The sequence below is a fragment of the Drosophila mauritiana genome, chromosome 3R, assembly GCF_004382145.1.
Source record: "Drosophila mauritiana strain mau12 chromosome 3R, ASM438214v1, whole genome shotgun sequence".
Classification (NCBI taxonomy): domain Eukaryota; kingdom Metazoa; phylum Arthropoda; class Insecta; order Diptera; family Drosophilidae; genus Drosophila; species Drosophila mauritiana.
Genome location: NC_046670.1, coordinates 22,337,238 through 22,359,130, shown reverse-complemented (window position 1 = coordinate 22,359,130; position 21,893 = coordinate 22,337,238). Strand labels below are relative to the sequence as shown.

The 21,893-nt window shown below is 40.4% G+C and overlaps 1 protein-coding gene across 3 annotated transcripts in view; it reads left to right on the top strand.

Annotated features, from left to right (window-relative positions):
• Positions 1–21,893, top strand: part of LOC117145707 (furin-like protease 1) — a 129,151-nt gene that overhangs the window by 52,353 nt on the left and 54,905 nt on the right. For all 3 annotated transcript variants that reach the window (XM_033311453.1, XM_033311452.1, XM_033311451.1), the window contains one exon: positions 3,463–3,489. The gene's annotated coding sequence lies outside the window, so the exon portion shown is untranslated. The remainder of the gene's footprint in view (positions 1–3,462; positions 3,490–21,893) is intronic.

Here is a 21,893-nt window from a genome sequence, read left to right as displayed (position 1 = left end):
TTGCATTAGTTTAAACTTCGTAGATTGGCTTTTTCGGCAAAATCCTGCTTAAACTTTTGGCTCATTTAAACTTTTGTTTCCACCTGTAGATCGTTTATAAAAATCCCGCCCGGTGCAAACAAAATAGTAATAACGCTTAGTGCTGGCCAAAGTTGAAGCAAATAAAATGCGAGAATCGCCTGGACTTCAGACCCAAAACGATGGTTTAGCCGACTTCCCTTAAATCCGAAAAAAAGAAACTTTGTTAAAGTCTTTAATTTAATGCTTGGTTACCTTTCCTTTTCTCCAGTTAGCTTTTTTTTTTGTTGTTAGGGCAACCAATCTCGAAATTGGTCGAGTGGCCCCACGGAACACTTGAGCAAAGGAACAAGTTTAAAGTGTGCTCACAGCACTGCCAAAATGAACGAAATTGAGACCCAACCGCTTACCTTTATTGTAAGGGATTTACGCCTGAAAGCATGTTATAAAACAATAACTAGAAGATTTATTGTGTGGGCTACCCGGCCGCCGTTGCTCCTGTTTTCATTAATATATGCCCAAAATGGTGGCTGCTCCTTTCATATTTTTCCGGAAGCAACTGTACCCTTGTGCATCCAAAATGTTTGCAGGGACCTCCTTAAACCGAATTTTCAGCACATTCCCTTACGCTTATGATTATTGTCAGTTAGTCGGGTGGCTAATTTGTATTTATAACTTAGCATCAAAAGATAAATATGGCCGTTTATCTGCGGCAATTGTTCTTGAGCCAAAATAAGTGGTGGAAAATTAAATGGCTTACTTTTTTAAGCAAGTAAGAAAACCTTTGCCAATACAGATATTTTTATAAGCGTTACTAGCACTGGTGGTAAAATAGCTTTTACCAACACTGAATGAATTCACTTTGCGCATATATATCTGTCTCTTAAATGATTATCCATATAAGGCAAAATGAGCAAAACCAACTGACTCCATACAGCTTAATTGAAGAGGTAGTAACTTTTCCGCAAGTCAACTTCGAGCTTAATCATCCGTGCTTACCATAAATGGGGGAGCTGCGTTCTATCAGCTAGACAAATCCCTGAGGCAAATATCATTTTAACAATGGCATTAAATGAATTTGCATAATTAGCTGCAGCTTAGTCAAGTGCTAGGACACCCCGCGACCAACTTCCATTTATCCACGCTTTTCGCTCCCCTTGTGGCCTTGGTTGGTCCTGTGGCTATGATGCATGTGTGACATTAGCTCAGATACGTTATGCCAAATGTGTTCACAGTGGGTGGGCCAAGACTTGGGGGAATCCCAGTAAAAGGGGATGCTTTAGTTGAATTGTGAGATTTATTTGGTCCAAGGGATCCACTTCAATGTGAAGGAAAAATAATTAAGCCCAAATGATTTGTGTGCTATCTATAATGCATAACTCGGCTTTGTTGCCAAGGATCGATTTTAGCAGTTTCCGATTATGTTTACAGCTAATTGCGCACTTTGCATCAATTGGGAATGCAATTAACCAGGAAAATCCATCTAAACCTGCATCTGAATTCATAATTCAAGCTTATGCGAATCAAGTGAACAACAATTTGCGAACTAATTAATTACGGAAAAGCAGCAAAACGCATGCAAATAGAATGCGCTTAAGATGAAATCGCCGGCGGCTAAGTGAGATTGCCATAAATCTCTCAATGGCTGTGGGGGAAGCGAAAGGACTTTGGACCAAGTTGGCCGAGTGAAAGTGAGATGTGAAAAGTTTAAAGGCCAAGTTAAGTCAACTCCTTGGCCAAGCATGTTTAGCAAAGTTCATTAAGCACTTAACAAACAGAGCGCACCAAGGGAACTTAATGTGCTTTGGCGTAATTCAACTAAACAAAGTACCAAAGTTCTTAGCCCAGTTTTCCGGGTTGGAGGGAAACGAGAAGGCCTGCTGCATAGATGAAAATCAAATGCGGTCATATCCCCACACACTCTCTCGCCGAAAAGGACACCCCCATACACGCACACACACACACTCTCACCTATGTGTGCACATTCCACCCATACATGCAGGCTGAATGTTTTGGTCATTCAGGAGCGTCCTGGCATTTTTGCATTTACCGTCATCGTCCTCCGTCAGTGGCTGTAAAACTGTGCCACAGGACAATGTTGTGGCTGCGGCGGGGGATCCCCTTAGTTTTCACACTAAAAAAAAATAATTTTAAAGATAATTATAGTGTTAATATTATTAGGATTTCGTAAAATATAAACTTAAAGGACATTGAGCAAACACTAGTTAGTACTGAAAAGCAAAATATTGCGGATTTTCAGATATTCTTTTATATGTAGTAATAGAAATATTTAAAAATACAATGATATCTTTGCTGGCTTACTGTATATGATTTAGATTCAATAAGTTTATTTGCGAGTGCACGAGTATGGCAGATTGTAGCCAGCGAGAAGGTTCAGGGGGCACAGTTTGTTCAAGCGAACATTGTTAGCCTGCGGCCAAAAGGCTTTCAAAGTTTTCGTGGTTTGGCTGCCAAAGGGTGGTAAAGGGTGGCCAGATGGGGCAAGGGGTAAGGGGTAAAGGGAGGCTGCGGAGGTTGCTCTGAATTATTGCCAAACATGGTGGGTGGGTTGGCCTGGTCCTGCAGAAAGGGCAACCAATCGGCCGATGGTATTTCGCCAAAGGATAAAAAAAAAGTTAATTGGCAAATGGCCAAATGAGTTCAAATTGAAGTTGGCTCAAAAGACAGGAAAAGCGGGTGAGCAAACTTAATTCATTCCAAATGGTTTCAGCTTGAATGTAAGAACTAGTTGAAACTGCTGAAACTTCTGAAGAGCCTGCACAAAGCCGTGCGTTCTTCAAAAGTTCGTTTTCGAAATTTTATTAAAATGTTTAAACAGTACTTACTAAATTTATGAATAGAGCAACCCAAATTGCAAATAAAAAAATCTATTTAAATACATCAGCAAAAATTTAACCGAAATATGGTACCAACATCAGCGTTTACATATAGAAAACCCCAAACCCGAAATTGTCATTGATAAATTTAGCCTGGCTGTCAACGCTGTTTTGTGGATTTCCCTGTTTGCTATTTTTAATATGCATCCCATTTGGATTTCCTTTACCCAGATACAGATACTCAGATACCTTTTGCCTACTTCTCTTTGTTACATTGAGCGACATATTTTACTGCTACGGTTTGCCCTCCTTTTTCTACCTTTTCATTCTGTTTTTTTCTCTGCCTTCTTGGCCATTACCATTAGCATAAAATGGCTGCTGTTTCGCTGTCCATTTTGGGTATCCTGCACTTGGAAAGCTTCTCTAATTACGCTCTTAAAACAAAAAAGTTAATGCATAAAAAATAGCTCGTTAAATGTTTCCCCCAGCAGCTCAATGACAACTTTCGGTCTTCGTTTTGTTATTGCTAAGCATTTTGCTCATGCAACAGACTAATAGCAAACGTATTCAAAAATCTTTAATAATTTGTATTTCTATTTCTTTGCAGATCCAATTAATTGAAATAGTACATTTGGTAAGTTTTGCAAGTCTGCTTCAATTGAATATGTATTTTTAATTTTTGCTATGGCTGTGTGCAAAAATATTTCTCTCAAAGATACAAATAACTAGATTGAGTTGGTATTTCTCACAAAGCTTTGGATTTAAATTCAAGTTTTACAAAGTATGAAAAAAAGCTTTTAAAGTGTGAATACAACTTGTTAAGAATTCAGCTGCTTCAACAAAATTCAGCAAATCGTTTGGCAAATGATTTGAACTTTTGCATCGTGCATTATGCTGACCTCAAAACTCATTAACTATGCCTTTTCGGGGGCGAATTCGAGCAATTTAGCGCCACAGAATATGCAATCCTTTTTGGCTCCTAATTGCTGGCATTTGGCATCCGAAAATTTGCCTGCCCAATGAAGCATGCCGCCCAAATCCCCATTCCACCTCGATTAAGCAAAAGATGAAGGAAAATGCAGCTGAAGCGCAGGAAGAAAATGTAATTTAAAACTTTGTGCGACGTTGGCGGGAAAATACTTTTCCGTTTGATTTCATTTTTTTTTTCAATGATTAAACGACATTAGGTGTGCTTATCTCAGCTCAAAATCAGCTGTACCCGCCAACCCGCATCTATGTGAAATGCTAAATTAGAGCGCCAACTTTTGATGCAACATTGGGTGGGATTGGGTGTTTGGCATTTGGGTTTGATTTGAACATTTACTCGCTTTGAAAATTGCATTCGGAAAATGCTTTTGGTTCGAAATTTCGAACCGTTTGCCTAATTAACTGCTCTTATTGATTCTGGACGTGGCTTGAACCACGCACACAAGCTGCCTAATTGGCATTTGGTTTGAACGATTTCGTAGCATACTTATGTGGGTCGCAACTATTTTTCTATCTTACCAACTTAATTTTATTAAATTTACTACTTTACTATATATTTTATTAACAAACAAATAATTATAAACCTATTTAAACACCTAAACACATAGTTAGACCGCAAAAAAAAGCTGCAACCAATTATTCATTCATATATGTGTATGTGGCCACAGCTTAATCACCATTTAGTTATGACTGTTTCGCCGTAAACAGGAAATCAAATTAACCACTCCTTGCCAAAGCACTCAATACTAATTTAATTAATGGGCGCCAATGTTATATCGGACCGTAACCCCTTCTCCAATTACGCTACCATCCAAACGTGGTGAACAAAACCGCACGAATATTGCTGATGAAAGCGTTGGTAAGTGGGCAAATGGCTCGATTGTCCAAGGTACCGGCCACTCAAATTCGTCCGGCTTCGGATATTGAGCCACCTAAACAATTGTCAATTAAATTTTGCTCCTGCAGCCAGCCGGGTGGTGGTAGTTATAAATGCCAAGACACGTTCGATGCGGTGGTGGAATTTTCAATCGGTTAACACCCCCAGCCCACGCGACACGACCTTCCCCCCACCGGAGGTCTGCAGACGCGTCCCTAATTTGCATTAAAAGGTGCGCCAGCTGGTTGCACCCCTTTTGGCCAACGGCAACTGGAAGCTGGCAAACCAACTGTTGCTCAACCAGTGGTAATCAGTGGCGAGGAGGGGGTTGTGGCACGCATAACAGGCATTCTGGCATTGCAACCCTTCAGCAGTTGTTGATTCAATTTTATAATTTTAACGCACAATTTCCCCAATAAATTTCCATTGTGGGGAGCCATGATTTGTGGGTAAATGCCTGTTGTCCGGGGAAATCATTTCGCAAATGGAATAAATTACTCATTGATCGGTGCTTGCAGCTAGAAAATAGTTTTTGGCAAAATGAATTTATTATATGACACGATTTCCAATTAACATGAACGGTCATAAAATTGGGTAATTAAAGATGTGCGGTAACCACTTTACCATTTATTCTTGTTATAATTATATATTTTTAAGTTGCCTTTGGCTAAAAGTTCCAAAGCCTCTACCTATGTAGATTTTCACATGTGGTTGCATCAAAAAAATATTTAGTCAAGTGTTCGATTCCGAATTGAATGGCAAAAATTGTGAGTCACTTGAGGTCTGAGCACAGTAACCATTGGAACCCTTGTTTTTTTTCCTTTTATTTGGATCAAAATTGAAATTTAATTTCCTAATTGAATGGTTTTGCCATGTGCTTGCTTCACCTCCCTCGCCCTCCACTGGCAATTCCAAATTAATTGAAAATTTATCGGTTGCATTTGCATATGCTACGTTCGCTCTCTCTGAAATTGACATTCCCAACATGCATTTGTGGACCTTTTAAATCCAAAGAATTGCTACGAATTGGTTTGCTTCTTTTTTCAGAGCATCTTGTGCTGAAGAAAAGAATGTTCTTTCTTCTAATCCCAAATATTCAAGATATATTGTACATGAAAGCAAAGCTAAAGTATCTAAATCATAATAAGCGGGCTTTTGAAAGGAATATTGGTTTGTAGAAAATGAATACAAAAGTAAAATGCACTTTTCAATCTATATAAAAATGTCTGAGGAACATTTAACTGAATGGCCCCTGCCTTTTAATTTCTGACTGCAGCTGCATATGCTGGTCTTAATGATACATTCGGCTTATGGGTGCTTCCTTTTTTTCTCCCCCTCCCCCTGCGCATTTAATTTGCCATTGACAACGTGAAAAACTTCACATGACATCGCTGAAATTTTTGCGTGGCTCTCACCCTGCCATTTCCTTCGCCGCTTCCATCAGCATTAAATGACTGCGGCGCTTAATTGAGATTGTCGGGGTTGTGGGTGTGTGGCTCGCTTATTAATTTATTTTTATGTTTAATAACAGGCGCTGGGCAGTGGCGCCATTGCACAGAGTGTGACGCAAAAAAAAAAGGGGAAAGGACTCGCACAAAAACAAGCAAAAAAATGCGGTTCGATAAAGCAGCAAGCCCCATAACAATGACTTTCTGAAGAGCAGGTTGTAAATTAATACACCAACAGCAAACCGAGCTGGCATGCGCCACCCACCAGGTCATCATTATCTATCGCGTTGTTTATCGTTGTTTATGTCCGGAGAGCCGAGTAATAGGTTCATAAATTTCACCCGTTTTCACGGAATAATTTCCAAATTGCGGCGTCGCAGGTTTCCTGTTTTAAATGCAAGGCGGCAATTAAAGCCCTTCGTCTGCAAAGAGCCACTTCTGTGTGGATTATGGATATCGTTAGCCCGCCTGGGTTCCCTCGCCTCATTTGGCGGTCGTTTAATTAATAGCAAGCTGATTAATTAGTGTTTGTGTGCGATATCCTTGCCCGCTGGGGAGGGGGGGTGGCAGTGGTGGGATCACTTCTGAGTTGCTGGGGAATGCATTTCCGGGCTTAAACTGCACGAAATTGCATTATTTGCATCTACTGCCATGTAAAAGCTTATACTGCCAATGCAAATTGCCATTAATTTCATTAGCTGATTGTCGTCATGGCATTTCCCTTTGTGGATTTTATAATTGCCCGAACCGCAACGAAACGATGGTGGAAAAATTGTAAAGGATGGGAACATGAACATGGACTAAGTGGAAATATGCATATGGTGCCGGCTAATAAATTAATTGGAGTGGGTGTGAAAATGGCGAAATTCTGTTTGTTTTGCGGTGGCAGACAAGTGCATATTCCCTTTGCACTTCCGCCCAATGATTGCTTTTAATTAAATAACGTTAGTTGTACACTTTACTGAGCAAGTTATAGAATAAAATAAATAAACAAGTTTTTGAAATCGATTAAAACTGGTTTACTACTTTAAAAATGTATTATTCATAACTTTGATATGTGGGATTATACAAAATAATTTATGGTTATGAATATTTCATTAACAAATTCATCAAATAAATTCAATTTGTTTCAAGCTCTTCAGAGACTGTTAAACTTTTGGCTTGCCTTACGTTTTTCTCGTTATTTTTCTTCCTTTTCTTATATCATTATCCTTCAGCAATCGCTTTGCTGCAATCGAAACTTTTCAGATTACCCTAGACCAAAGCAAAAGGAGCAAACAAATTTTTATATGGAATTATATTGCATTTTTATTACCTACCGCACATAAATTTTGTTTGTCACAGCAGCCGCCGGGCACGTAACATTTTAAAAAACAATTTTGTCTTGATACAATTTCTTGTATTATCACCGAAAATGTATGCAAACACACGAACTTGGCCAAAAGCAGGCGGCAGCGCAAAAGGAGACCGTTCAAAGGGGCGTATGGGCAATTTTATTTGCATGCGTGCGTTTCAACCGTTGCCCTGCGGCTCCTTATCACTTTATATACGAATGGGTGTGAGTGTGTGTGTGACGCTGAAGAGAGCCTCGATGGTGTGTGTAAGATATGGATTTGGTGGAAACGGGGACTCCCAGTCGCGCAGGCAATCAAATTCGTTGTTCCGGAACACGTATACGCCACCGTTAACACAAATGTAATGAAAAGAACGCAGAGTGTGTCACAAATGTGGTACATCAATTGATATGCTATTGGTTACATCACAAATAAATAAATTCAATTCCAAAACAGATTCACTTTAATTATAATATTAAAATTGCAATTTTGATTGAAATTCTCAATTAAAATAGCTAATATGAAAAGCTCTAAACATTGCGCATAATTTACATTCCTTAACATTTTTGCTTGCACATAAAATCCACAAACAGACAGGAACGTAAATAATGTCAGACCTTTTTTTTTTATCGGATATCAGCGTAAAATGGAGGGAAAACGGAAGTGAGTGTGTGTGCGTTTAAAATTATATACATATTATACAGCCTGGGGGAAAGTTGTTGTTTATTGTCTGAAAAGGTGGCGCCGCTTTAATGCGTTTTCATGCCTTATTTAAAATGATTTTCCGTTTACCACTCATGAAATTACTTTCATTTATTACTTTTCTTTATTTTTTCGTATATGAAATTCCATGTCGCAGGGAATTTCTCTATCTTCCCACCTGTTGCCAAGTTAAACCATTTTTAAGTCGACTTTATTAAATTTTCCGCAAAAGGCGATGTGGGAGACGTTAACCACAAAATTAAAACTCAATATGTGCGAAAGGGCGGAACATTCAATTAATGGACTGGAATGCCTCACACACACACAGAAACCAAGTTGAATTAGTGGCGAACGCCAAAAGACAAACATCAATGTGTGAGTGTGGTGAGCGACGGCGGGAGGGCGATAGGCGATGGTAGATGGGTGGAGTGAGCGAGATGGCCATGGCCAATTCCCAGGACTCAAAGGAAGCCAAAGCCCCAGAAAAACGCCCTCGAGGCTCTTGAAGACAAAAGCGTAAAAGGAAAAACTCCAACATCTCAAAAGGAAGGCGAGAGCTATAGGGAGTGGCAGGAAAAGCATGACAGCTCAGCATATTCTGAAATGGGTAGAGTCGTTAGGTTGATTCTTGGCAGGACTAAGAAATGGACACACACTAAAGAGCGATACATATGCAGATTCGGTGAAAATAATAGATATATACAGCATGAAACAAACTTTTACTTTACCTTATAAAATTTTTAAAAATGTTAAAGATATAAAAGATGCTAATATGTTTATATAAAGAACATTTTCATATTCTTAAAGTTCATGTGTACACATCTATGAACATTTCCATAATATAGTCCTTCAAGTGCACTGGTATTGCATAGGCAAACGATTAAGGATAAGACAATGCTGATATCACAGACAAATACAGTTGCTTCAATAGCCGGAGAGAGAAATCAATGTCAGTATGACGCCCTTTGATGTTGTGGGCGTGCCCGAGGCGAAAGTAAACTGAATCTTATGTGTAATTGAATGTGTGCCTGTGTTTGCTGCGGGTTTTCCACTAAGCTGCCTAAACCGCCCTCGACTGTGTCTCGGATTGTTTGGCATAAGTTTCTTACATCCCATTTCCGGCCCCGCCCCCCATCTCTTTATGCAAATGCGTTGGCACTTTATTGCTTTTATTTATGTAATTTGTAGCATCTTCTTGTCATTTACGAAGACAAACATTTGCATTTTCCAACTTAGTTCGAGTGGGAATTCCGCAAAATAGCAAAAAGTTTGCGCTTGGTTCTTAATGACATTTTGCGGGCAACTTAGAGAGATCTTCGGAATTCATTATTGCAGCCAGAAAGCCGCGGAAAGTATTTGGAATATTTTTAAGATGTCAATTTATTGACATTAAATGCAGTTGGATATATTTCCTGTTAATAGTATCAAGTATCTGAAGTACTAATATTTAAATCTACAAAAGAAGCTTTCTTCAGAATGCAATAGTAAGCCAATTAGACTCCACTTTTTTTATTTTCCACACACTGAAAATGTCTGCCACAAACATATTTATGCTAGTCAGCAAACTGTTTAAAATGGAGCAAAGGAAAACTGGGAAAAGGAAAACATACTGCTGGAAAGAAGAGGGCGAGACACTAAGAAAGAAACGGAAGAGAACAGATGGCAGTCAGACAAGAAGGCAGGCAGGACCTCCCTATGTTTTATTGTTATGGCGATGTGTGTTATCCTTTTTTGTCGCCAAGCCTTTTCCTCGTTCGTCTGGCTTCCAATCGAGTTGCGGATCCGGATTCTCAGACACAATCTGAAACAGAATCAACGCCAGAATCTGAAACTGAACCTGAGCCTCCGGCATCCTCACTCCAGAGGCATCAATCACATTTTTTCACGGACTTTTGGGGGCCCAGCACTTTTGTATTTCCACTTCATTTTTGTCGATTTCGTGGGCAATCAGGCGCAAATGCCCACGGTAAGCTTGATTCTACGGCGCGAGAACTTGGGTGAATCGCGTATTTATTAAGTTTATGAAAGGGCGTGAAATCAATTCCCAACCTCCGGTCATCATCATCATGACGTTGGCAATTTTGTAGTATTTTTCAGCCATTTTTTTGAGTAAAAGATCCCTCTGGCCATTTTTATTTCCTTCCCTTTCCATTGACAACATAACTTTCGACATTTGATGTTCTACTTATGCTTCATTGGAGACGTTTTAACCGCGCCTGTTCATATTGTAGAGTGCTATGAGTTCCTGGGAAATCAGAGTTCACTTAGACTCAAAAGTCTTGTGGTAATAAATGTCTCAATATTTAAACCAATATACTAGATTGATTTGTTTGGCGGATGTGTTATAAACAGTAGATATCCTGGAAGATAGACATTCCCATATAACATTACGAATTTCCATAAACTTCTTTTTTTCAATAAGCTTTCTAAGGCCATCACGTTTGCGTTGAAGTTTAAATTTAGAAAGTTTTTAAATTTAGCTTGATATATATTTCGTCTAATGATTCGTTTATAAACTTTATGTTGAAGCAAATTTACAACGTCGGAATGCTGAGTGAAAAGGTCCATTTGGTGGACGCGAAAATTTCCGCCACATTTGCCCCCATGATAAAGGAACATTTTGCCAACTGACCGAAGGCATTTAAAGTTTTCGTTTGCATTTTCCAGTTCTTTCCCTGCCTTTTTTTATGACTGTCACGACTTTTGCCAGGCTCATCTGGCTTGTCCATCAGAATGAAGACCGGAGGCAAAGCTGCGACTCTCATTAGTTGAACAACTGAATTTGCCAAAGGCCAACTTTTCGGAGATCGGGGGCGGTATACAGATATATATACGGATGGATACATGCCTTAGCATTTCAATCGATGAGGCTGAGGGGGAGAAGTTGTTCCTGCACCCGAACGCATACTAAAAAGGCCGCCAGCTGATGATGGGGAAAAAGATGATGGTGGAAAAAAATTAGAAAGGGAGAAAGTTGGGGAAAATTCAATTTTGTGCAAAAAAAAGTTGGTCGTTTCAGCAACGCAAGAAAATCTTTTAATTCAATCGGCGCCGCGTTGAGAACTCTAGACTTGTGTTAAGTTATTGACGTCTTGTTGTACTAGGCGTATACTTGATATTTCCCATAATTTTCATTTCACCATTTCGTTGTATTAGGCGTATACTTAACATTTTTCCGTATATTTTTTTTTCGGTCTTTTCTCATCTTTCTTGTTGGACCGGAAGACGCAGATTTGCCTGCCAGATGCAGCTGCTGCTGCTTCTGGCGAAACGGAAATGAGAAGTCATGGAGCATTTATCCAAGGATCTAACCGCCATGGAAACCCCTTTGCACCCCTCATCGCAGTGCTTTGGGTTCTACTTTATTTTATTATTACGTTTTTTGGGTCTGGGTCTGCTACTCACATTTGCATATCAATTTGTTCGCATTCGTTCGTGCTGCCTCCCACAATTTCGCCATTTTCCTTTCTCGGCCCGCCCCATTTCATTGCATACTTTTGGGAGTCACTACCGAAGTGCATTTCCCATTGTTGTGTTGGGGGAAATGGGAGTGAATGCTGCGCGTAATCAGGCAAAAATCTGTCTAGCTTTTAGTTTTGTTTTCGCTTGGGGAGTGTCCCTACGGTTTTCTTCGGCTTTGAAATCGGGATTTGGCATTGGGTTTCTTCGGTCCGCATTCTAATAATTTAGTGCCTTGTTTATTTGCCATTTGCTGCTATGTTTGCTTATCGCTTCTGACAAATGGCATCTGGTTAGAGGATTTCTGCTGCTTGGTTTTTATGGAGATTCTTGCGCTGAATGATTCTCATCTAAAATTTGTCTAGTATCTATGATGAATAAATCTTCAGGGACTTAGCTTGATTAAATGTGACTGTCGAGCCACGATTAATGTCGCCAAAGATTCTCGACAAATGTTGCTTGCCCATTTTCCCCTTATGTAAGTCTCAACTTATTTCGGAGCTTTTATTTTTAAATAAAAGTTCAAGGACTAATTTGTATTTTGAGTAGTTTTTTAATCAATTTGAGTGTCATGTTATGACCTCAATTCAGTGAAAAACTTCGTCGTTATATTACCAATTTACCAGTCCAAATTGTTACACAATATATATGATTGTCATCTAGAAGAAAAAAAAACCCGCTGGGAAATTCCGCAACTGCTAAATGGAAGCTGTCGTTTGTTTTGACATTTCGCTAATAACTGAAAATTAGTGTTTTTGCAGTCAGTGGAATTGCAGTTCGTAACAAAAAAAGTAGAGTACCAAAATGTGTTAAATGGAAAATGGTAGTTAAAAATGGGCACGTTTAAATGCAGGTAAATTAAGAGTCAACGCAAGCCAATTAAGGGAAAAAGGAATTGTGTAGCTAATTTAATTTTGAAATTGGTTTGTCCTTAAAAAACTGATTGTAATTCCTATATTTTCAGAACACATCTTTTTATAGCACATACTTTTTTGCAAGTGTCGAACTGACAGCGCTCTTTTTTTCATTTTGTGACTTAAACCGGAACAAAGCTGCATCAAAAAATTGTTTACTTGTGCAATTTAACCACTTATAGTGGGTTTTACCACTGGATATTTGCATATGCATGAGTAGGGATCCATGTAGTAGAAGTCCTTGGCTGCGAATCCCGCGTGGCTCGACAATATGGCGACACTAAGCTCTGCACTCGAGCAACACAATTGGCGCATTGAAAAGGAATTTGCGCGTTCGCGGTTTTTGCTGCATAAGCGTATAAAGGGAGGAAAAGGCGCAATCCAGCCGCTGATTATGAAGTATTGTGCCAATATTAAACTGAGCTAAGCCCCTTCGTAGCTTTAGACTTTGGTTGGTGCAACTGAGACCGATGAGGCAGGCGGCTGCTAACGAGCAATACCAGAATATATGGTCGACTTTCGGCACCCCCATTTGTCATGCAAATAACAAGGACAAAAACAAGCGAAAAAGTTTCGACCAACAACAAGATGTTGGAAATGGTTACTGTTGCAAACTTTCTAATTGTCTAAATTACATAGACACCGCACAAAACTACACCTACTATGACCTAATGAAATGGGCTGCTGGGACTGCTTTTGGCCGGGTTGGTATGGCCCACAGTGGGTGGCATAGTGCGGCGATGTCTGTTTGATGTTGCGGCCAGCGGTGGGCTTTGGCGCAGCTTTTCAGCTTTTCGCAGTTAATTTTTATTGGCTATGCGCGCTTCGTTTGCTTTGGCCAAGTCCTTGTTTGCTCTACGTTTGTTTAGCGTCATTTGGGGATTGCCTTTTGCTGATGTGGTCTATATTTTTAAATATTTCCTACAAATTCTCAAAATGTAAAGTTAATAATTTATGGGAATTTAAAGTGACTTCTTATAAATAATAATTTTTGGACAGTGTGCTTTCTTTAAATTTGGATTATAAGAAGAACCACTAAATTTGATTGTGGGCCTTACATGTGACCACTGTTAAAGCAAAAATGCTCCATATGAACTTGGGCAATTCACCCATTTGACTTTACCCAATTTCCATGAAATTCTCGTAATATAGAATCGTTTGTTTGGCAGGCACCGCAAACAAATGTTCTGCATATTTTTTGGAGCGTAAAAAAATTATTAGCGCATTGAGTGCCAATGCCAATGTGTGAGAAAGGCTGTGTATATCTGTATTGTGGGCCTGTCATTTGCCACTTTTGGCACATTTGTTGTGCGTGAATTGTGCTGTCTCACTCTTTGGCCTTTCGGCGATATCCCCCTCTCGCTTACCCTCCTACCGCATAGCATGCCATCTCCCCTGCGAGCACTTGGCATAATAATGAAAAATTAATCGGTAAAAATCCGCAGGAAAAGCATCCATCGCATACATTTCGGCGCCGGGCTTAATTGAAATGACGACAATCGGCAAACGGGCGCCATGCCGCCAAAAAAACAGCTATAAGTGAGAAAGAGAGGGGTGTCGGTAAAAGGAAAGAGAAAGAAAGTTGTTGGGCGGAAAGAGTAAGAGGGAGCCACCAGCATGAGCGAATAGACACGCATAAATTTTGCACAAACAGGCGAACAAGGTCCCTGAAAGTATGCAGCAAGCTGTGCATACTAATAACCTGCATTTCGGTGGTTGGCTCCGGATTTTTCGGTGGTGCCACCGAAACCATTACATTGCCTGCACCCCCCTTCCCCGCGGGTAACTGATGCCAGTGCCATCAGCACCACTAGGTCCCCAATTCCCGATTCACAATCCCTGATCCCCCATACCCAACCACCGTCACCAGACTCCATGCGGATTACACGCCGTTTTCTTGTTGCTTTTGCTGTTTGCGTTTTTGTGTTTGGCGGTCCTGCACAACTGCAGTTGGCATCAAAATTGCGCGCATATTAAGTTGTTGATTTGTTGATTTACACTTGGCCTCGCCGCTTTCCAACTCCACGAAAATCCCACAGAAATGCAACCACAAAAACGCCGATTTAGCCAGAGATGGATATCAGATGTGCAAAGAACTCCCTCAAAGCAGAAACAGGATTTTCAAATTGTTCTCATTAATTTCGGGGGTTTCAAAGGTTTTCTATTTTGGTTTTGTTCGTATGCCTGTCTGTATTTATGCTTTTACTAGTTGATTTACTGCCTATGAAACAATTTCATTATCATTGTCAACGCTAATGCAGTCCATCAAGGGATACAAGGCAACAAGAAGTGCACTTTGCCCACCTTAGCTTCTGTTTTTTTTTTTTGTTTTTGCCCCCTTTTTACCCGCAACGAGTCGCATCTTCATCAGCCATTGGATCATCTTCACCTCCTTTGACAATATCATCGTCATCGTAGTCGTCGGGCTGCTCACCTTTCTCGCTGTTGCATCACCCATCTGCATTTCCGCCATGAGCGTTGCAACTGTTACAAGAAATGGCTGCTGCCACATCCTGAATTAGAGCCCGACTTTTCTGGATGGCTTAATAGCCTTTTCCTGGGTACAAAGGGCTTCTTTTGCGACTTGTTGAGTGTAGGGGAAATATGAAATTTTCTAAATTCCGGTAGTGCAGCATAAGTTTGTGGCAGCTTGAAGTTTTGCTACCAGATCTTTTACACTATATAAAGTGAAGTTTTGCTACCAGATCTTTTACACTATATAAAGTGTTGAACGCAGTGAAAAACGTAGTTCTTTAGGCTGTTAGTATGAAATAATTAAGCCTTTTGTTCGTTTCCATATTAGAATAATTATATCCTACATTCATTAAGAGTATGCAAGCTTTCGTGCATTGAAATTGTTTAAGAAAAATAAGTCATAATTGTGCTTTATGTTAGATGAGCAGCAAAGTGATGTTGAAAATTCAGTTGAGTTGGGGGAGTCATTGAGTGGATGGAGGGCCGTCAGAAAGGGTCCTTTCTACTCCTTTTTTGTTTGTCCAAACCCTTCTACTGTCGGATTGCACTTCAGGTAGGTGCTGTTGTTGTTCGCTCTTGCCCTGAGGCGTCTTTTGTTTTGAATGAAATTTGTATGGACTTTTTTACATTCGCACACTTTTAGGAGCTCCTCTTTTCCGCCTCCCAGATGGTACTTACATTAAGCGTTATTCAGGGCCCGCTGAATGGAGTGCGCCCAGCCACGATTTGCACCTGGAGAGTTAATTTCGCAAATGCAACGACGAAGAAATGCAGGTGAAACAAAAGCCGGAGCAAAATCCCCTCCATCGCCATGACACATGTTGGTATTGGCGGCATTCTTGCCTGCGCTCCTTATTTTTCCCACTTTTCGCCATCCTTGGTCATTTATCTTACGCCTCGGCCGCTGCAAGTGACCATGCAAAATCAATTAATGCCGGCGAGGCACTCAAATTGCATTGCATACCGCAGGGTTTTTTCACCGGCTATTTCCCACCCAGCACACCCAGTTTCCAGGGCCTCACTTAATACGCATCGTTGTTTGCACATTAAGAAGCAATCCGATACTCAAGCCGACTCGAAATGGAAAATACCGCGAGGTGGAAATATATACATACATATATATTCGTACGCTTCACAAACAATGCGAAATAATTAAGAATTCGTTGGTCCGAAAAGCACACGATACCATTATCCTTTAAATCGAACGTTCGGGGATTTCATTACCGCATGGATGTCGGTATTAACATAACTTTAATTTTATTGTAGCTCAGGTAAATTTGTTCGCCAGAGAAATGATTGATTAACGCCTGCGATTTTATCGAAATGGTTGATTTTACATTCCATTTTCCGTTTGACTTTCAAATTAATGCGGGCTTATCTTTAAACACTTTTGAGAAGGAGAAGAACCTTTTAATATAATTCTTTAAAATTTCCCTTCAATTCTTCATATCCTTTGTATACCAACGAGTAATTTTTGATGCAACTGTACGTTTTCGACATTCCTTGACATCATAGGAAGCCCTCGAAAGTCCTGTTGATTTGGTCAAAACTAACATGACCTCGTTGCCTCTGCCAGGTTACCGATGGAAATTCTCACACCGTCATCTGTCAAAGCCATTTGGTTTGACATTCTTCGACTAACTTGGTACAGTCACCACATTCGGCATTCGTGCACTGTAGCAGGTGCAAATGGCAAATGGCGTTTCCATGCATTTAGCTGGCCGCAAAAACTCGTGCAACACCTTTTGTTTGGCGATCGTGTGCTAATACGCTGTGAAAAAATGGTTCACCTATGCGCACCCCCCATGTCTCCTTACCTGACACTTTGGCGTGGCTTTTTGTTTGGCATTTTGTTTGGCCGGGCTCTTTCCTTTCTAGCCTTCTTTTGGGCTTCAGCCGCTTTTCTGCGGGCGTTAACCGAGGCTGTTTGGTTGTTGACTTTGCGCTCCAGTTGCTGGTCGCGGAAAAAAAAGGATGCTGTGGGCTTGGGCTAAGGGGTTGAGTGGGCTGGTGGCCGGAGTAAAAGCCAAGCGAGTGTTAGAGAGTGCATATTTGCCTTTGTGGAACTATCATTAAACAAGTGAAGCCACCAGCAGAAACTGCGGGAAACTACTATACACCAGACACCACACAAGCAGCTCACCTCAATCCACCACACGAAACACATTAAAAGCGAGGCCAAAAGACAAATGCACCAACATAAACAAAGCAACAAAGGAGCCAGACTGCACTGAAACAAAAACTATTTCGAAATATTTAGCTTAATGATTACACAGCGTGGTCATCAAGGCGAATAAATCGGCATAGGCGCACATGTTGGTAACAAAATAGGGTTCAAAATAAATAGAATTTTTTCCTTTCTGTCAGTGTATATGCTGCTTTTTGACTTCACGACTGCAGTTTTGTAACCCTTTTAAGCTTCTAACTGCCGCTGCTTCAACTGCATCTCCATTTTTGCCACCGACGCCGCAGAAGCCTCTTTCTTGGCCTAATGTGCTTTGCTTCGGCTTCCCCCACAGCCGAGCAAGTCGGTATACTGGTATCCTGCTATCCATGATATCGCTGTAAGCCCTTTCAGTCCTGTTTTTGACACGGACATTTTGCATAGAACGGCGATCCAGAGGAACTACAACACTCGCAGTGCAGGAGCCACCACAAAGGATACCAAAGGAGCAGCCAAGTGTCGGTCTGTTTGCCCAAAAAATGCCTCGAGGATTGTTAAACCGATGCCTGGCATTGTCATCTCTCTATGATGTGCTCTTTTATTCTCTGGCGTCTGTTTTTCTTGTGGTTTAAGCAATTTAAGGATTTCTGTTGGGCATTTGAGTGATTTCTGATTGGACGCTTTTCATACGGAATACCCAAGTCGTGTTTGCTGAGTGAAAATAGATCAGTTTATGATGCGAAAACCATAGGGATGTTAGCAGGGCTTAGGTAAATGGCTTGAAATGCAAAAGAAAGGCAACAGAGTATGAAGAGTCGTTAGCTTCGGGATGAAAAAGTTGGAACCACAACAAAGCGAAGTATAATTGAAACATAAGAAAACATAATTTCCATAATTAAATTCTGCTTTAAGGGCCATATATTTACTTAAAATATAAGACACATCCGCTAGTAGTAGCTGCATCTGTTTTGTTTGCGAATTCATGAACTGAAAACGAACTAGTTTAAGCACTTTATTGGTTGTCAAGCGCTTTCGACCCAAAGGCCACTGCATGGGTCCTTCCTGCCACACTCTCCTTATAAAGAGAAACAACGCTTCAATTTGTCTCAAGTTGTCAGGTCGCGTTGTTGGTGTTGTTCCACCGTACACTTTCAACACATCGCTGCCACTTTTCGCGCCCTGCAACTTTCATCAGCCAGCTAGTGCTGCTCTTGTCGGTGACTTTGACACCGTTTTCCACTTTTCGTTAGCATGTGAGCGCGCCGAAGAAGCCAACCAGTCCCTTCTGCCACGCCTACGTTGACATGGCACTTATTTTCTTATTATTAAGTATACGCTTAGTGGGCCGACGAGGAGATGCCAAAGCTGCAGCTGCGGAAGTGCGCCAAGTAATGATTACTTTGTGTCTGCCACTGACAAATGCCGTCAGTCAAAGTCAAAGTTGGAGATGAAGGACGAAGGACGCGGGACGGAGGACGCAGGACGCAGGACGCTCCTAAGGAACAGGGTGCTGGGGATGATGGTGTCGACAACGACTCAATGCGGAAGGAAGTTCAAGCACAAAAGGTGCACAGTCAATGTAACGGAGTCCTTTGGCCTGTGCATTCATGTGCATCGGCTTTCGATGAGATCAGGGAGGTGGAGCAGTATGTTGACAGTCCATTTCAATGCCCAGAAAGTAAGCTGTAACACGGCAACGGGTAAAAATGCACATCTTCATTTTTGAAATTCTAATAAGAGTTTCACTTTTTCATACCCCGGAATTCATTGTTGCAATTCCGATAAGGGACTCGAGAAAATGGAAATAACTTTTTTACATCTTAAGTAAGTTTAACGGAAACAGATAACTCTTAAGATAAAGTGGTGAAATATATCTTGAAGTTAATTTTGATAAGATAAGTGAATGTGAAATTAGAAATAAAAGGGCGCCAAGCCGAAAGAACTTCGCTATCAGCTATGCGTCTGGAGTTAAAAATTTTGCAACATTTGGAGGTGCAAAAAATTATTATAACAGTGATAAATTCGATTTGGAATGCCAGCAACTAGGTTTAAAAGTATTGAGAGAGATCTTGTGCAGATAACGAAAAATCGTTTCGCTTTAGGCCACTGCCGATTCAAAGCCATCCCCTCACAAAATTCAATTTCCTATCCACTTAGCCAATGATTACCATGGCCCGAACACTGCACACCAACCGCTTCCGTCGCCATCCGTCAAATCCGTCCAAACAACACATCGCCATCGCCGTCTCCACTTCAGGGCTCCCCCCAAAAACGATCCATCTCCTTGTGCTTGGCATTTCCGCTGTCACTCGCTTTAATTACGCCCCCACTTCAGTCGACTTTCTGGCCGAGTGACTGGCCAAATCCAGAAATCCTCTATCAATAGATGAAATATGCCCGTCAATGCACTGGCCTCTGGCCATCATCAGTCATGGGCATATTTTGACAGTGGCATTAGTCGGAAGCTCCGAATCCTCCATCGGGTCTAGTTAGTCCGCGCTGATTCTCATTTGCAATCGAAACTTGTCCACGGGTGACAATCAATGTGATACTGGCTTTTGGCCAGCAGTTCCCCTTTAGGCCATAATCCATTCTGGACACTGGCCTCGCTCTGGGCTTCCTCACTAACGATGCAAAGTGGCAATCAATATTTCTTTTGTTGCCCTCCCCAATTAATGGCTGCTAAAAGTTCTTGTGAGCATATTTTCCCTTCTATACTTTACTTATACCCTCCTATTTGGACTTCTTGGAATAAGCCAAAAGTTTTATAGGGCCAACTGAAATTGGATGTGTCAGATGCAGGCATTTGTAAGCGTGATTAGAGCAAAAAAAATAACTTGGCTTGCAAACGTTTGGTAATTATTGGGTGATATGTTCATTTATTGTAATAAAACAGCTTATTCTTCCTATAGTGTTATGTAAATTTTGATTACAATGAGAAACCACTATTTTTGAGAATTTAAAATTACTTTTGTGACCTTTATCAATTATCATTTCGCTTAATATCAGCTGTCTGGCGGGTATCAAAGCACGAAGTGACAAAAAAAGAAACACAACCAAAATTTTATAGATAACAAGAAGTGTGTGCGGAAGCTGTGGTGAAAGCTATAAATAGCTTACAATTGTAAGTTGTACAGTAAATGAAAGATTTCACTTTCCGGTAGTATTTGATCAAACATACAAATAGATCTTCTTCTCTTCTTCTATGCAATTAATTTTCATATAATTTTAAAAAGTTGTCAATCAATCACGTTTACAAAAATAACCACTAAGTAATAAGATACATATAATTAACTGGAAAATACATATTTTTTTTTTTTTATTTATTTTCGCACGGGTCCCACGGCCACACCTCCCGCCCAACCGACCGAGGGGCGCTGCCGTGTATCGTACGGCTCGATTCGCGAGAAAATATAGACGCGATATAAAAAATAGAATAGGAACGAGGAAATGAATATAATGAGGAATAACTATGTTAAATATTAGTGTTAGTAGGATCTAATTATGTAATAGAAAAGATAAAATCGATTGTTTTAATAGCGGCAGAGAGTCAAGATTACAGATAATAGGATAAAGTCTATTATAGTCAGAACATAAAACTCTGTAAGGGTCATGCAACTCATAATTAGATCTACAATGATTTAAGATAAGGGGTATATAGTTTCTAGTGAATCTACTTGGAACCGAGAAGTTAAGCCGACTAATCAAGTCGGGACTCTCAACATCCCCACGAATAAGTTTACAAATAAAAACTGTTCCAAGCATAGTTCTACGGTTAGCTAGGGATGGTAAATTAATTAAAAGTAGTCTACTGGAATAAGGGGGTAATATATGGTTTGCATCCCAATTTAGGCGCCGCAAGGCAAAAAGTAAGAAGTTTTTTTGGACCGATTCAATGCGGTCCGAGTGGACTGCGTATTGTGGACTCCAAACAGGTGATCCGTACTCGAGAATCGGACGGACTAACGAAATAAATAAGGTCTTAGTCGAGTAAGGGTCATCAAATTCCTTAGACCACCTTTTTATAAAACCAAGCACACCCCTGGCCTTATTGACAATAGACGAAATATGGTCTAAAAATTTTAGTTTTGGGTCCAGAAGAACACCAAGATCATCAACTCGTGTTATTCTGTCCAGAGAGCACCCACTTAGAGTGTAAGTCGTGCGTATTGGGTTGGCACGACAAAAGGTCATAACTTTACACTTGGAGCCATTTAAGTTTAATATGTTATCACGGCACCATATTTGAAAACGGTCTAGATCGGATTGTAAGTCCAAATGGCAAGAAGTGTCCTTGTACTGGAGGCATAATTTAACATCGTCTGCGTACATAAGTACACGCGAATGTTTTATTATTGAGGGGAGGTCGTTAATGAATAATGTAAAAAGAAGCGGACCAAGATGGCTCCCTTGTGGGACACCGGATGTGACTCGGAGAATAGAAGATAACGAATTATTAAAGAGGACTTGTTGTGTCCTGCCATTCAGATAGCTTGAAATCCAATTTAGAAGATAAACAGGGAACCCTATAAGATCAAGTTTTTTTATTAGAAGGTAATGATTAACAGAGTCAAATGCTTTACTAAAATCAGTGTAGATGACATCTGTTTGAAGATTATTTTTGAAACCCTGTATTACAAAAGAAGTTAGCTCCAAGAGGTTAGTGGTTGTAGATCTG